We start from the raw sequence: 17,637 nt of genomic DNA, 5'->3' as shown, positions 1-17,637 counted from the left end.
TGGGAAACGGTTCCAAAGTCGATGTGATCGCCGTCGGCACGCTACCTCTACATCTACCATCGGGATTAGTTTTAGACCTGAATAATTGTTATTTGGTGCCTGCGTTGAGCATGAACATTATATCTGGATCTTGTTTGATGCGAGACGGTTATTCATTTAAATCAGAGAATAATGGTTGTTCTATTTATATGAGTAATATCTTTTATGGTCATGCACCCTTGAAGAGTGGTCTATTTTTATTGAATCTCGATAGTAGTGATACACATATTCATAATGTTGAAGCCAAAAGATGCAGAGTTGATAATGATAGTGCAACTTATTTGTGGCACTGCCGTTTGGGTCATATCGGTGTAAAACGCATGAAGAAACTCCATACTGATGGACTTCTGGAATCACTTGATTATGAATCACTTGGTACTTGCGAACCGTGCCTCATGGGCAAGATGACTAAAACACCGTTCTCCGGTACTATGGAGAGAGCAACAGATTTGTTGGAAATCATACATACAGATGTATGTGGTCCGATGAATGTTGAGGCTCGTGGCGGATATCGTTATTTTCTCACCTTCACAGATGATTTAAGCAGATATGGGTATATCTACTTAATGAAGCACAAGTCTGAAACATTTGAAAAGTTCAAAGAATTTCAGAGTGAAGTGGAGAATCATCGTAACAAGAAAATAAAATTTCTGCGATCTGATCGTGGAGGAGAATATTTGAGTTACGAGTTTGGTTTACATTTGAAACAATGCGGAATAGTTTCGCAACTCACGCCACCTGGAACACCACAACGAAATGGTGTGTCCGAACGTCGTAATCGTACTTTACTTGATATGGTGCGATCTATGATGTCTCTTACCGATTTACCGCTATCATTTTGGGGTTATGCTTTAGAGACGGCCGCATTCACGTTAAATAGGGCACCATCAAAATCCGTTGAGACGACGCCTTATGAACTGTGGTTTGGCAAGAAACCAAAGTTGTCGTTTCTTAAAGTTTGGGGCTGCGATGCTTATGTGAAGAAACTTCAACCAGATAAGCTCGAACCCAAATCGGAGAAATGTGTCTTCATAGGATACCCAAAAGAGACTGTTGGGTACACCTTCTATCACAGATCCGAAGGCAAGACATTCGTTGCTAAGAATGGATCCTTTCTAGAGAAGGAGTTTCTCTCGAAAGAAGTGAGTGGGAGGAAAGTAGAACTTGATGAGATAACTGTATCTACTCCCTTATTGGAAGGTAGTTCATCACGAGAACCGGTTCCCGTGACAACTACACCAATTAGTGAGGAAGCTAATGATATTGATCATGAAACTTCAGATCAAGTTTCTACTGAACCTCGTAGGTCTACCAGAGTAAGATCCGCACCAGAGTGGTACGGTAATCCTATTCTGGAAGTCATGTTACTTGACCATGATGAACCTACGAACTATGAGGAAGCGATGATGAGCCCAGATTCCGCAAAATGGCTGGAGGCCATGAAATCTGAGATAGGATCCATGTATGAAAACAAAGTATGGACTTTGGTTGACTTGCCCGATGATCGGCAAGCCATTGAGAATAAATGGATCTTTAAGAAGAAGACTGACGCTGATGGTAATGTTACTGTCTATAAAGCTCGACTTGTTGCGAAAGGTTTTCGACAAGTTCAAGGGGTTGACTACGATGAGACTTTCTCACCCGTAGCGATGCTTAAGTCTGTCCGAATCATGTTAGCTATTGCTGCATTTCATGATTATGAAATTTGGCAAATGGATGTCAAGACTGCATTCTTGAATGGATTTCTAGAAGAAGAGTTGTATATGATGCAGCCAGAAGGTTTTGTTGATCCAAAAGGCGCTGACAAAGTGTGCAAGCTCCAGCGTTCCATTTATGGACTGGTGCAAGCATCTCGGAGTTGGAATAAACGTTTTGATAGTGTGATCAAGGCATATGGTTTTATACAGACTTTTGGAGAAGCCTGTATTTACAAGAAAGTGAGTGGGAGCTCTGTAGCATTTCTAGTTTTATATGTTGATGACATATTATTAATTGGAAATGATATAGAATTTCTGGATAGCATAAAGGGATACTTGAATAAAAGTTTTTCGATGAAAGACCTCGGTGAAGCTGCTTACATATTAGGCATCAAGATCTATAGAGATAGATCAAGACGCTTAATAGGACTTTCACAAAGCACATACCTTGACAAAATTTTGAAAAAGTTCAAAATGGATCAGGCAAAGAAAGGATTCTTGCCTGTGCTACAAGGTGTGAAGTTGAGTCGAACTCAATGCCCGACCACAGCAGAAGATAGAGAGAAAATGAAAAATGTTCCCTATGCTTCAGCCATAGGCTCTATCATGTATGCAATGCTGTGTACCAGACCTGACGTATGCTTAGCAATAAGCTTAGCAGGAAGGTACCAAAGTAATCCAGGAGTGGATCACTGGACAGCGGTCAAGAACATCCTGAAATACCTGAAAAGGACTAAGGATATGTTTCTCGTATATGGAGGTGACAAAGAGCTAGTCGTAAATGGTTACGTCGATGCAAGCTTTGACACTGATCCGGACGATTCTAAATCGCAAACCGGATACGTGTTTATATTAAACGGTGGAGCTGTAAGTTGGTGCAGTTCTAAACAAAGCGTCGTGGCGGGATCTACATGTGAAGCGGAGTACATAGCTGCTTCTGAAGCAGCAAATGAAGGAGTCTGGATGAAGGAGTTCATTTCCGATCTAGGTGTAATACCTAGTGCATCGGGACCAATGAAGATCTTCTGTGACAATACTGGTGCAATTGCTTTAGCAAAGGAATCCAGATTTCACAAGAGGACCAAGCACATCAAGAGACGCTTCAATTCCATTCGGGACCAAGTCCAAGTGGGAGACATAGAGATTTGCAAGATACATACGGATCTGAATGTTGCAGACCCGTTGACTAAGCCTCTCTCACGAGCAAAACATGATCAGCACCAAGACTCCATGGGTGTTAGAATCATTACTATGTAATCTAGATTATTGACTCTAGTGCAAGTGGGAGACTGAAGGAAATATGCCCTAGAGGCAATAATAAAGTTATTATTTATTTCCTCATATCATGATAAATGTTTATTATTCATGCTAGAATTGTATTAACCGGAAACATAATACATGTGTGAATACATAGACAAAACTATAGTCACTAGTATGCCTCTACTTGACTAGCTCATTAATCAAAGATGGTTATGTTTCCTGACCATAGACATGTGTTGTCATTTGATTAGTGGGATCACATCATTAGAAGAATGATGTGATTGACATGACCCATTCTGTTAGCCTAGCACTTGATCGTTTAGTATACTGCTATTGCTTTCTTCATGACTTATACAAAGTTCCTGCAACTATGAGATTGTGCAACTCCCGTTTACCGGAAGAACACTTTGTGTGCTACCAAACGTCACAACGTAACTGGGTGATTATAAAGGTGCTCTACAGGTGTTTCCGAAGGTACATGTTGAGTTGGCATAATTCGAGATTAGGATTTGTCACTCCGATTGTCGGAGAGGTATCTCTGGGCCCTCTCGGTAATACTCATCACCTAAGCCTTGCAAGCATGTAACTAATGAGTTAGTTATGAGATGACGTATTACAGAACGAGTAAAGAGACTTGCCGGTAACGAGATTGAACTAGGTATTGGATACCGACGATCAAATCTCGGGCAAGTAACATACCGATGACAAAGGGAACAAAGTATGTTGTTATGCGGTTTGACCGATAAAGATCTTCGTAGAATATGTAGGAACCAATATGGGCATCCAGGTCCCGCTATTGGTTATTGACCGGAAACGTGTCTCGGTCATGTCTACATTGTTCTCGAACCGCAGGGTCCGCACGCTTAAGGTTTCGATGACAGTTATATTATGAGTTTATGTATTTTGATGTACCGAAGGTTGTTCGGAGTCCCGGATGTGATCACGGACATGACGAGGAGTCTCGAAATGGTCGAGACATAAAGATTGATATATTGGACGGATATATTTGGACACCGGAAAGGTTCCGGGAGAGTTTGGGAATATACCGGAGCTCCGGGAGGTTACCGGAACCCCCCGGTAAGTATATGGGCCTTATTGGGCCTTAGTGGAAGGGAGGGAGAAGGAGCAAGGGAGGGGGCGCCCCCCCCCCCCCAAGCCCAATCCGAATTGGGAGGGGGGCCGGCCCCCCTTTCCTTCTCTCCTCCCCCCTCTTCCTTCCTTCTCCTACTCCGAATAGGAAAGGGGGGGGCAAACCTACTTGGAGTAGGATTGCCCCCCTAGGGCGCGCCACCCCTTGGGCCGGCCTCCTCCTCCCTCCCTCCTTTATAAACGGGGGTAGGGGGGCACCCTAGACACACAAGTTGATCATTGAGATCGTTCCTTAGCCGTGTGCGGTGCCCCCCTCCATGATATTACACCTCGGTCATATTGTAGCGGTGCTTAGGCGAAGCCCTGCGACAGGAGAACATCAAGATCGTCACCACGCCGTCGTGTTGACGGAACTCCTCCCCACGCCTCTGCTGGATCGGAGATCGGGGTGCGTCATCGAGCTGTACGTGTGTCAAGAACTCGGAGGTGCCGGAGTAACGGTTCTTGGATCGGTTGGACCGGGAGGACGTACGACTACTTCCTCTACGCTGCGTCAACGCTTCCGCTTCGGTCTACGACGGTACGTAGACAATACTCTCCCCTCTCGTTGCTATGCATCACCATGATCTTGCGTGTGCGTAGGAAATTTTTTGAAATTACTACGTTCCCCAACAGCCACCTCCCACATCCCCACCACCACCGCCTCACCGCCTTGCCACCGCAACTCTGCCCTCCCCCCCCCCCCCCCCCCGCCCCGCCCCGACGTTGCCGCGAGCACAAAGTCGCCCCCCCCCCCCCCCCGCCCCGCACCCCCGGTGTAACACCCCCAGTGTCAAGCTACAATAATCTCCCCCTAATGGTGCCATGTTGTCACATTACTGTTGCTAATCCTCACTTGATCCCAATCAGAATACAAATTCAAATCCAAATTTAAAGTCAAATAATTAAAGTTCTCAAACATGAAGCCTAAATGTTCAAAATCTTGCAAATAATCCATAACTAATTATGATGGTGAAACAATATTTTTATAAAGTGTTTAAATGCCTTATAATAATTAAAAAAGTAGCTTAAATGATAAATTAAATGATTTTTAAATCATAAAAATACTAATCTATTTTTATCTAGGTGCCAAACTTTTGTGGCAGTAACCTAAGTGAAAATATTAATTTAGGTGCAAGTGTTATATTTTGCAAAACTAAGTTTGTTTTAAAAAGAAATAGAAAGCAGAATCAAATAAAAGAAAATTATAAAAGGAAAACAGAAATGGAAAAAGAATAGAAAAAGGGGGTCACACGACATTGTCCGCGCGGCCCAGCCGCGGTAACAATGCCCCGGCCCAGCCCACCTGCGCCTCGTCGTCCTCCCATGTTCACCCCGCGCGGTGGTAGTCCGAGGCGCATCCGTGGCTACGGATGGCTACGTGCCAGCTATCTGGTGACTCCCCAGCGACCTCAAGACACCGGGCACCCTCCCTGGCAACCTAACCCTAGACGCCACCGAGTTCTCCCCTCTTGCCCAGATCACCTTTCCCCGCGCACCACCGACGCCACTGCCGCCATGGCCGCCATCGCCCTCGCGGCCATCGTCCTCCCCACGCCCATCCGACATGCCCATTAGCTCCCGTTGCCATCCCCTACACCACCTACCACCCCGAGTTGGAGCTCGGAGCCCCTGTAGCGGCTGCAACGACCTCATCTTCCTCCTCGGCCACATCGGATTGCCGCCGCCTGTTCGTCGTCATCGAGCCTTCCCCGCGCCCGCTTAGCATATCTGCAGGCCTCCTGTGAGCATCTTTCTCCTTCCCCTCACTCCACGCGTTCGATTGCAAGCTCTAGCAACTGAACTGCCGACGACCGAAATGCTCCGCCGCACGCGCTCATCTCCGGCAAGGCTTCGGTGGACCATTGGTCCAGTGCGTGCCTCCATTCGCTTAGTGACCTTGCGTAGGTGCCGAACACCGATCATTTTGCCCTCTGCAATGCCGTTCCAGAGCTCGACCGAACTCCGACTTCCGGCATGGTTGAAGCCGCCGTCGACACCGTCCGTCCCAGCCCCGGCTGAGGCTGCGAATGGGTGCGCCCGAGCCCCTGCTTTTGAATGCACCCAACCGTGCGCAAAACCGTGCCCTATGCATGTTTTCCAGCGATGGCCGAGCCCTTCGCCACGTTGTTGTGCTCGCCAGAGCAACTTCGAGACGCCTGCTGACCTGGCCGGCCTGGGGCCACCCCCTGGTTCGCCGACAGGTGGGTCCCAGAGGCCCGCTTGACCTGTTGACCACAGTCAACGCCTGACAGGTGCGGCCCACCCTTGTTTAACCAAAAATAAATTAAAAAAATAATTAATTAACTTAACTAGTGACTGACAAGTGGGCCCAGGTGCTTATTTAGCTAACTAGTTTAAATTTAAAAATCTATTAACCTCACTGTCTATGACATGTGGGTCTTAGCTATCAGGTTTGACCTGGACTGGCTGGATTGACTGCTGACATCATGCTGATGCAATATTCCTTTTCTGAATTGTTTTAAATCTGTTAAATTCTAGAAATTGTTTTAAAACTTCAAAAATTAATATAAAATAAATATATAAGTAAGATGAAAATAATTTATATATGAAAGTTGCTCAGAAAAATCCAATGAATCCGAATATGCAATCCGTTCATCTGTCACATGCCTCTAGCATGATGAACATGGAACCGTCCCCGCTCTTTCATCTGTTCGAAAAATGCCAAACTCTGGGAAAACATTCCCAGATGTTTCCCTCTTCGTCTGCAACGTGTAGTACTGCGTTAGAACACCCCTAGCTCCGCATATTGTCATGTCATGCATAGTTATGCATCTGTTTGCGCTATATTTATTGTTTCTTTGCCCTCTTCTCTCTGGTAGACACCGAGACTGACACTGCTCCTGACGTCGACTACAGCCCTGACGACCAAACCTTTTCAGCAGAGCTTCCAGGCAAGCAAACCCCCTTGACCATTCCAATATCACCCATTCCCTTCTCTCTTATGCTTGCATTAGAATTGCTACTGGTTTTGTATGATTCTGTTCTGATGCATAGCTTGCTTTTGTACCTTACCTGCTTATCCTAAACTGCTTAGTATGAGTTGGTTAGTGATCCACCAGTGGCCCCTCACCTTGTCCCGGTTGCTACCGTTTGGTGACCGATGACACGATCAACGTGATCGACGTCCAGAGCCCGACACATCACATCACAACCCCCTTAATTGTACGACTCTGTAGAGGTACTATCGAGTGCCGAGGGTGATACCTCGTAACGCACTCTTGATGATATCTCTGTAGTGTAGTTAATCGGTCGTGGTCTACGGAGGGTGATTCCTCCTTCACCACTCCCGATAACGACCCTGTCGTGCAACACCTTGATACGTCCATTTTGCATCATGCTTTTATATCAATATTTACTTCATTATGGGCTTTTATTACACATTATATCTCAATACTTATGGCTATTCTCTCTTATTTTACAAGGTTTACCATGAAGAGGGGGAATGCCGACAGCTGGAATTCTGGCTGGAAAAGGAGCAAACATTGGAAACCTATTCTGCACTGTTCCAAAAATCCTGAAACTCCACGAAACTTATTTTTGGAATTAATGAGAATTATTGAGCGGAAGAAACATCTCAGGGGGCCCACACCCTGGCTAGGAGGGTGGAGGGTGCGCCCACCCCTACTGGGCACGCCCCTGTCTCCTGGGTCGTCTGGTGGCCCTCCGGTGTCCATCTTCTGCTATATGAAGGCTTTTACCCTGGAAAAAATCGTGGGCAAGCTTACGGGACGAAACTCCGCCGCCACGAGGCGGAACCTTGGCGGAACCAATCTAGGGCTCCAGCAAAGCTGTTCTGCCGGGGACACTTCCCTCCGGGAGGGGGAAATCATCACCATCATCATCACCAACGATCCTCTCATCGGGAGGGGGTCAATCTCCATCAACATCTTCACCAGCACCATCTCCTCTCAAAACCCTAGTTCATCTCTTGTATCCAATCTTGTATCCAAACCACAAATTGGTACCTGTGGGTTGCTAGTAGTGTTGATTACTCCTTGTAGTTGATGCTAATTGGTTTACTTGGTGGAAGATCATATGTTCAGATCCTTAATGCATATTATTACTCCTCTGATTATGAACATGAATATGCTTTGTGAGTAGTTATGTATGTTCTTGAGGACATGGGTGAAGTCTTGCTATTAGTAGTCATCTGAATTTGGTATTCGTTCGATATTTTGATGAGATGTATGTTGTCTTTCCTCTAGTGGTGTTATGTGAACGTCGACTACATGACACTTCACCATTATTTGGCCCTAGAGGAAGGCATTGGGAAGTAATAAGTAGATGATGGGTTGCTAGAGTGACAGAAGCTTAAACCCTAGTTTATGCGTTGCTTCGTTAGGGGCTGATTTGGATCCATATGTCTAATGATGTGGTCCTTTCTCATATAAGAAATTGTCCAGGCTTATCCTTTGCTACAAAAGGATTGGGCCACCTTGCTGCACTTTATTTACTTTCATTTCTTGTTACCCATTACAATTTATCTTATCACAAAACTATCTATTTCCTACAATTTCAGTGCTTGCAGAGAAAACCTTACTGAAAACCGCTTATCATTTCCTTCCGCTCCTTGTTGGGTTCGACACTCTTACTTATCGAAAGGACTACGATAAATCCCCTACACTTTTGGGTCATCAAGACTCTTTTCTGGCGCCGTTGCTGTGGTGTGTAGCGCTTTTGGTGAGTGGAACTTGGTAAGGAAACATTTATATAGTGTGCTGAAATTTTCTGTTACTTGTCACTATGGAAACTAATCCTTTGAGGGTCTTCTTCGGGGTATCTTCACCCCGACCAGAAGAGAAAAGAGTTGCTCCTCAACCTACTGAACTTTTTGAAAATATTTACTTTGAGATTCCTTCGGGTATGATAGAGAAACTGCTAGCTAATCCATTTGCAGGAGATGGAACATTGCATCCCGATTTACACCTTATCTTTCTGGATGAAGTTTGTGGATTATTTAAGCTTGCAGGTATTCCCGATGATGTTGTCAAAAGGAAGGTCTTCCCTTTATCTTTGAAGGGAGATGCATTGACATGGTATAGGCTATGTGATGATACGAGATCTTGGAATTATAAGCGATTGAAGTTGGAATTTCACCAGAAGTTCTATCCTATGCATCTTGTTCATCGTGATCGTAATTACATATATAATTTCTGGCCTCGCGAAGGAGAAAGCATCGCTCAAGCTTGGGGGAGGCTTAAGTCAATTTTATGTTGATTTCACAATCATGAGCTCTCCAGAGAAATGATTATTCAAAATTTTTATGCTCGTCTTTCTCTCAATGATCGCAACCTGCTCGATATTTCCTGTGCTGGTTCTTATATGCCGAAGACTATTGATTTCAAATGGGACTTATTGGAAAGAATTAAATGCAACTCTGAAGATTGGGGTTCCGACGATGGTAAGGAGTCAGGTATGACACCTAAATTTGATTGTGTTAAATCTTTTATGGATACTGATAACCCACAAGTTTAGGGGATCGCAACAGTTTTCGAGGGTAGAGTATTCAACCCAAATTTATTGATTCGACGCAAGGGGAGCCAAAGAATATTCTCAAGTATTAGCAGCTGAGTTGTCATTTCAACCACACCCGGAAACTTAGTATCTGCAGCAAAGTGTTTAGTAGCAAAGTAATATGATAGTGGTGGTAATGGTAACAAAAGTAAAGACAGCAAAAGTAATGTTTTTGGTATTTTGTAGTGATTGTAACAGTAGCAACAGAAAAGCAAATAAGTGAGAACCAGTATATGGAAAACTCATAGGCACCGGATTAGCGATGGATAATTATGCAGGATGCGGTTCGTCATGTAACAGTCATAACATAGGGTGACACAGAACTAGCTCCAGTTCATCAATGTAATGTAGGCATGTATTCCGTATATAGTCATACGTGCTTATGGAAAAGAACTTGCATGACATCTTTTGTCCTACCCTCCCGTGGCAGCGGGGTCCTATTGGAAACTAAGTGATATTGAGGCCTCCTTTTAATAGAGAACCGGAACAAAGAATTAGCACATAGTGAATACATGAACTCCTCAAACTATGGTCATCACCGGGAGTGGTCCCAATTATTGTCACTTCGGGGTTGCCGGATCATAACATATAGTAGGTGACTATAGACTTGCAAGATAGGATCAAGAACACACATATATTCATGAAAACATAATAGGTTCAGATCTGAAATCATGGCACTCGGGCCCTAGTGACAAGCATTAAGCATAGCAAAGTCATAGCAACATCAATCTCAGAACATAATGGATACTAGGGATCAAACACTAACAAAACTAACTCGATTACATGATAAATCTCATCCAACCCATCACCGTCCAGCAAGCCTACAATGCAATTACTCACGCACGGCGGTGAGCATCATGAAATTGGTGATGGAGGATGGTTGATGATGATGACGGCGACGAATCCCCCTCTCCGGAGCCCCGAACGGACTCCAGATCAGCCCTCCCGAGAGAGATTAGGGCTGGACGGCAGCTCCGTATCATAAAACGCGATGATTTCTTCTCTCTGATTTTTTTCTCCCCGAAAGCCAATATATGGAGTTGGAGTTGGCGTCGAAGGGCCACCAGGGGGCCCACGAGGTACGCAGTTCTACTGAAAACAGCGTCAGTCCGGGTTAGTTCCATTCAAATCATACAAGTTAGAGTCCAAAACAAGGGCAAAAGTGTTTGGAAAAGTAGATACGACGGAGACGTATCAGATACCGATGCTTTTCCTGGATTTAGCGCTAAGTATGGACTTGACTCTAAGATAGTAGCTTATTTCTGTGAATATTTTGCTACTCATGTTGATCTCCCTAAAGAGAAGTGGTTTAAATATAATTCTCCCGTTGAAGTAAAAGTAGTTGCACCTATTACAGTTGAAGAAAAGACTGTCACTTATAGTGATCCTATTGTTCCTACTACTTATGTTGAGAAACCTCCTTTTTCCTATTAGGATAAAGGATCATGCTAAAACTTTGGCTGTTGTTCGTAAGAGTAATACTAGGACTTATACACCTCCTGAGGAAATCAAATTTGAACCTAGTATTGCTATCTCTTGGATGATGATTAAGATGGGCATGTTATTTATTTCCGTGGTGAGACTGCTAATATTGCTAGACCAGATACTAAGATACATAGACCTGTTGTAGGCATGCCTGTTATTTCTGTTAAAATAGGAGATCATTGTTATCATGGCTTATGTGATATGGGTGCTAGTGCTAGTGCAATACCCTATGACTTATATAAAGAAATTATGCACGACATTACACCCGTTGAATTGGAAGGTATCAATGTTACTATTAAGCTTGCTAATAGGGATACCATTAAACCAGTTGGGATAGTTAGAGATGTTGAAGTCTTGTGTGGGAAGGTTAAATATCCTGCTGATTTTCTTATTCTTGGTTCCCCACAAGATGACTTTTGTCCCATTATTTTTGGTAGACCCTTCTTAAATACAGTTAATGCTAGGATTGATTGTGAAAAGGATACTGTCACAATTGGCTTAGAGGGTATGTCTCATGAGTTTAATTTTGTTAAGTTTCGTAGACAACCTCGTGATAGAGAATTACCTAGCAAGGATGAGATTGTTGGTCTTGCTTCCATTGCCGTGCCTCCTACTGATCCATTAGAACAATATTTCCTTGACCATGAAAATTATATGTTCATGAAGGAAAGAAGGGAAATAGATGAAGTGTTCCTTAAACAGGAACCTATGCTAAAACACAACCTTCCCGTTGAAATTCTTGGGGATCCCCCTCCACCCAAGGGTGATCCCGTGTTTGAACTCAAACCATTACTAGATAATCTTAAGTATGCTTATCTTGATGAAAAGAAAATACATATTGTTATTATTAGTGCTAACCTTTCAGAGCAAGAAGAAGAAAGATTACTGAAAACTTTGAAGAAGCACCATGCTGCTATTGGATATACTCTGGATGATCTCAAGGGCATTAGTCCCACGTTATGCCAACACAAAATTAATTTGGAGGCCAATGCTAAACCAGTTAGAGATCCTCAACGACGACTGAATCCAAAGATGAAAGAAGTGGTAAGAAAGGAGATACTAAAGCTCCTTGAGGCAGGTATAATTTATCCCATTACTGATAGTGATTGGGTAAGCCATGTCCATTGTGTTCCTAAAAAGGGAGGTATTACTGCCGTTCCTAAAGATAAAGATGAATTGATCCCGCAAAGAATTATCACAGGTTATAGGATGGTAATTGATTTCCATAAATTAAATAAAGCTACTAAGAAAGATCATTACACTTTACCTTTTATTGATCAAATGCTAGAAAGACTATCCAAACACACACATTTCTGCTTTTTAGATGGTTATTCTGGCTTCTCTCAAATACCTGTGTCAGCGGGGGATCAATCAAAAACTACTTTTACTTTCCCTTTCGGTACTTTTTCTTATAGACGTATGCCTTTTGGTTTATGTAATGCACCTGCTACCTTTCAAAGATGTATGATGGCTATATTCTCTGACTTCTGTGAAAAGATTTGTGAGGTATTCATGGATGACTTCTCCGTTTATGGATCCTCTTTTGATGATTGCTTGAGCAACCTTGATCAAGTTTTGCAGAGATGCGAAGACACTAGTCTCGTCTTGAATTGGGAAAAGTGCCACTTTATGGTTAATGAAGGCATTGTTTTGGGGCATAAGATTTCCGAGAGAGGTATTGAAGTTGATAAAGCTAAAGTTGATGCTATTGAAAATATGCCATGCCCCAAGGACATAAAAGGTATAAGAAGTTTCCTTGGTCATGCCGGTTTTTATAGGAGGTTCATTAAGGACTTTTCTAAAATCTCTAGGCCCCTGACTAATTTATTGCAAAAAGATATTCCTTTTGTCTTTGATGATGATTGTGTAGAAGCATTTGAAATACTAAAGAAATCTTTGATCACTGCACCTATTGTTCAGCCGCCTGATTGGAATTTACCCTTTGAAATTATGTGTGATGCTAGTGATTATGCTGTAGGTGTTGTTCTAGGGCAAAGAGTTGATAAGAAATTGAATGTTATCCAGTATGCTAGTAAGACTCTTGATACTGCCCAGAGAAATTATGCTACTACTGAAAAAGAATTCTTAGCAGTTGTGTTTGCATGTGATAAGTTTAGACCTTATATTGTTGATTCCAAAGTTACTATTCACACTGATCATGCTGCTATTAAATATCTTATGGAAAAGAAAGATGCTAAGCCTAGACTCATTAGATGGGTTCTCTTGCTCCAAGAATTTGATTTGCATATTATTGATAGAAAGGGAGCTGAGAACCCCGTTGCAAACAACTTGTCTAGGTTAGAGAATGTTCTTGATGACCCACTGCCTATTGATGATAGCTTTCCCGATGAACAATTAGCGGTCGTTAATGCTTCTCGTACTGCTCCTTGGTATGCTGATTATGCTAATTATGTTGTTGCTAAATTTATACCACCTAGTTTCACATACCAGCAAAAGAAAAAGTTCTTTTATGATTTAAGGCATTACTTCTAGGATGACCCACACCTTTATAAAGAAGGAGTAGATGGTGTTATTAGACGTTGTGTACCTGAGCATGAACAGGAACATATCCTACGCAAGTGTCACTCTGAATCCTATGGAGGACACCACGCTGGAGATAGAACTGCACATAAGGTATTGCAATCTGGTTTTTATTGGCCTACTCTCTTCAAAGATGCTCGTAAGTTTGTCTTATCTTGTGATGAATGTCAAAGAATTGGTAATATTAGTAGGCGTCAAGAAATGCCTATGAATTATTCTCTTGTTATTGAACCATTTGATGTTTGGGGCTTTGATTATATGGGACCTTTTCTTGCCTCTATTGGTTACACACATATTTTAGTTGATGTTGATTACGTTACTAAGTGGGTAGAAGCTATTCCAACTAGTAGTGCTGATCATAACACTTCTATTAAAATGCTTAAAGAAGTTATTTTTCCGAGGTTTGGAGTCCCTAGATATCTTATGACCGATGGTGGATCACATTTTATTCATGGTGCTTTCTGTAAGATGCTTGCTAAGTATGATGTTAATCATAGAATCACATCTCCTTATCATCCGCAGTCTAGTGGTCAAGTAGAGTTGAGAAATAGAGAGCTCAAATTAATTTTGCAAAATACTGTGGATAGATCTAGAAAGAATTGGTCCAAGAAACTTGATGATGCATTATGGGCCTATAGAACTGCATACAAAAATCCTATGGGTATGTCTCCATATAAGATGGTTTATGGAAAAGCATGTCATTTACCTCTTGAACTTGAACATAAAGCATATTGGGCTATTAAAGAGCTCAGCTATGACTTCAAACTTGCCGGTGAGAAGAGGTTGTTTGATATTAGCTCACTTGATGAATGGAGAACCCAAGCCTATGAGAATGCTAAGCTATTCAAAGAAAAAGTCAAACGCTGGCATGACAAAAGGATACAAAAGCGTGAGTTTAACGTAGGTGATTATGTGTTATTATTCAACTCTCGTTTAAGATTTTTTGCAGGAAAACTTCTCTCTAAATGGGAAGGTCCTTACGTTATCGAGGAGGTCTATCGTTCTGGTGCCATAAGAATCAACAACTTCGAAGGCACAAGTCCGAGGGTGGTGAACGGTCGAAGAATTAAACATTATATCTCAGGTAATCCTATCAATGTTGAAAACTAATATTATTGAAACCGTAACCCCGGAGGAATACATAAGGGACACTTTCTAGAACGTTCCAGACTCCAAAAAGGAATAGGTATGTGGTACGATAAGTAAACCGACTCCAAAACATTTCTAATGGCAATTTTTATCAGTTTTGGAATATTTAAGAATTTTAGGAAGAAAGAAGTAGTCCGGGAAGGACACGAGGCCTCCACGAGGGTGGAGGGCGCGCCCACCCTTACTGCGCGTGCCCCCTGTCTTGTGGACACCTCGTGTGCCTCCCGGACTCCGTTTTCTTGCACGTTACGTATTTTGGTCGGTAAAAATTCATTATATTAACTCCCGAAGGTTTTGACCACCGTATCACGCAAATATCCTTTGTTTTCGTTTCGAGTTGTTCCTATTGCAGTTTAAGAGCAAGATGTCTTCTCAAGAGTCAGTCGGGGAGAGCCGGGTGTCTCACTCGACACCAGGTCCAGGAGCAAATAGCAATGCTTATCACTTTGGACCATCAACGGAGGACGAGATGGAGGCCGACTTGAAAAGGATAGATGCCATGGAGGATGATCAAGAAGTTACCTCTCGTCTTCAAACAGAATTCATGATGGGGGAATTACATAGCTCGACTATTCCAAATTTGGTCATCCCTTCCAACTTTAGATTTCTTTCTTATGAAAATATGAAAAAGAGCGTCACTTGTTCTCCAGAAGCTATGCAGCATCCTTGGGTAAAGGGAGCTTTAGCCGTTACGGGCAAGCTCCGCAAAGAAATTATGGACCTCAAACAACAAGTCAATAAGTTCGAGGAGGAGAATCGTATCCTGAGGGGCATCATTGCCAAGAAGATCATAACACCAACCGTGAAGAAGGAGGCATAATCAAATGGGTATGGGCACTCCCCTTGGCAACTGCCAAGCTTGGGGGAGGTGCCCCAGTATCGTATCACCATCACACTCCTATCTTTACCGTTTTATTTAGTTCAATCATTTTTAGTAGTATCTTGATCTAGTAGATTGAAGTTTTAGTATCAGGTAGTTTTGACTTTTGCTTTGTGATATCTTTATGTAATCGAGTCCGTGAGTTATCTATAATAAAGATTAGCGTTGAGTCAAGGGCTTTGCTATGTTGCTATGATCTTGATAAAGTAGAGAATAAAAGAGTTCATATTGATCTTATGGTTAGTGATGACTTCACACATAGAAAGTATGAGGCGTATAAGTTGTTGAGAGTTGATAAACATAGTTTTGGTCATTGTTTCAATTAATAGGAAGTAATAAGGAAAGAGAGGTTCACATACAAATATATTATCTTGGACATCTTTTATGATTGTGAAGCACTCATTAAGTATGACATGCTAAAAGAGTTGACGTTGGACAAGGAAGACGACGTAATGGTTTATGTTTTCTCACATCTCAGTTAAAGTATATTGTCATTGACCTTTCAAACATGTTGAGCTTGCCTTTCCCCCTCATGCTAGCCAAATTCCTTGCACTAAGTAGAGATACTACTTGTGCTTCCAATTATCCTTAAACTCAGTTTTGCCATGAGAGTCCACCATACCTACCTATGGATTGAGTAAGATCCTTCAAGTAAGTTGTCATGTTGCAGGCATTAAAAATTGCTATCTAGTTATGTATGACTTATTAGTGCAGAGAAAATAAGCTTTATACGATCTTGTTGTGGAAGCAATAAAAGCGACGGACTGCATAATAAAGGTCCACATACAAGGGGCAATATAAAGTGACGTTCTTTTGCTTTAAGATTTTATGCATCCAACCCTAAACGCACATGACAACCTCTGCTTCCCTCTGCGAAGGGCCTATCTTTTACTTCATGTTTTTACTTTATGCTTGAGTCAAGGTGATCTTCACCTTTCCCTTTTTCATTTTATCCTTTGGCAAACTCCTGGTGTTTGAAAGATCATGATATATATATATATATATATATATATATATATATAGGGAAAATGCATCCTACTATCGGGTGTAGCTACACCCGTTTCTCATATACTATCATGTGGTAGTATATATTCTACTTTATTATTTTTATTATGTTCATATACTATATCTAAGATACTCCCAAGTGATTTGTATGAAAAAATTGCAAGTGAGGTCATAATTTTATTGTATTTGTGAAATACGTACATATTATACGTGAAATAGAGTATGCGCAAAATATGATACATACTACCAAAAAAGTAGTATATATACTACCTAAACATTCTTATATACTACATACTATGTGTACATACTCTCCGATATGATAGATACTACCTAAAACGTATGAACCATAAGTGGGAGTAACTACACCCGGTAGTAGGAAAAATTTGTCCTATATATATATATATATATATATATATATATATATATATATATATCTGTGTGTGTGTATATATATCCAATTGGATGTAAGTTAGCATGGGGTATTATTGTTGACATCACTAAAGGTGAATACGTTGGGAGGCAACACAATAAGCCCCTATCTTTATCAGTGTCCGGTTGAAACTCTATAACCACAAGTATCGCGTGAGTGTTAGAAATTGTAGAAGACTACATGATAGTTGAGTGTGTGGGCTTGTTGAAAGGCTCTATTCTTGACTCTTTCTGATGTTATGATAAATTGCAATTTCTTCAATGACTGAGATTATAGTTTGTTAGTTCTCAATGAAGTTTCTGAACCATACTTGACATTGTGAATTGATTGTTACTTGAGCATAAGAAATTATATGATAAAATCTATTTATGTTGCTGTTATAAGAATGATCATGATGCCCTCATGTCCGTATTTTATTTTTATCGACACCTCTATCTCTAAACATGTGGACATATTTTTTGATTTCGGCTTCCGCTTGAGGACAA

The sequence above is a fragment of the Triticum aestivum genome, chromosome 7B (genome assembly GCF_018294505.1).
Source record: "Triticum aestivum cultivar Chinese Spring chromosome 7B, IWGSC CS RefSeq v2.1, whole genome shotgun sequence".
In the NCBI taxonomy this organism is placed as follows: Eukaryota; Viridiplantae; Streptophyta; class Magnoliopsida; order Poales; family Poaceae; genus Triticum; species Triticum aestivum.
This window is presented reverse-complemented; position numbering follows the sequence as displayed.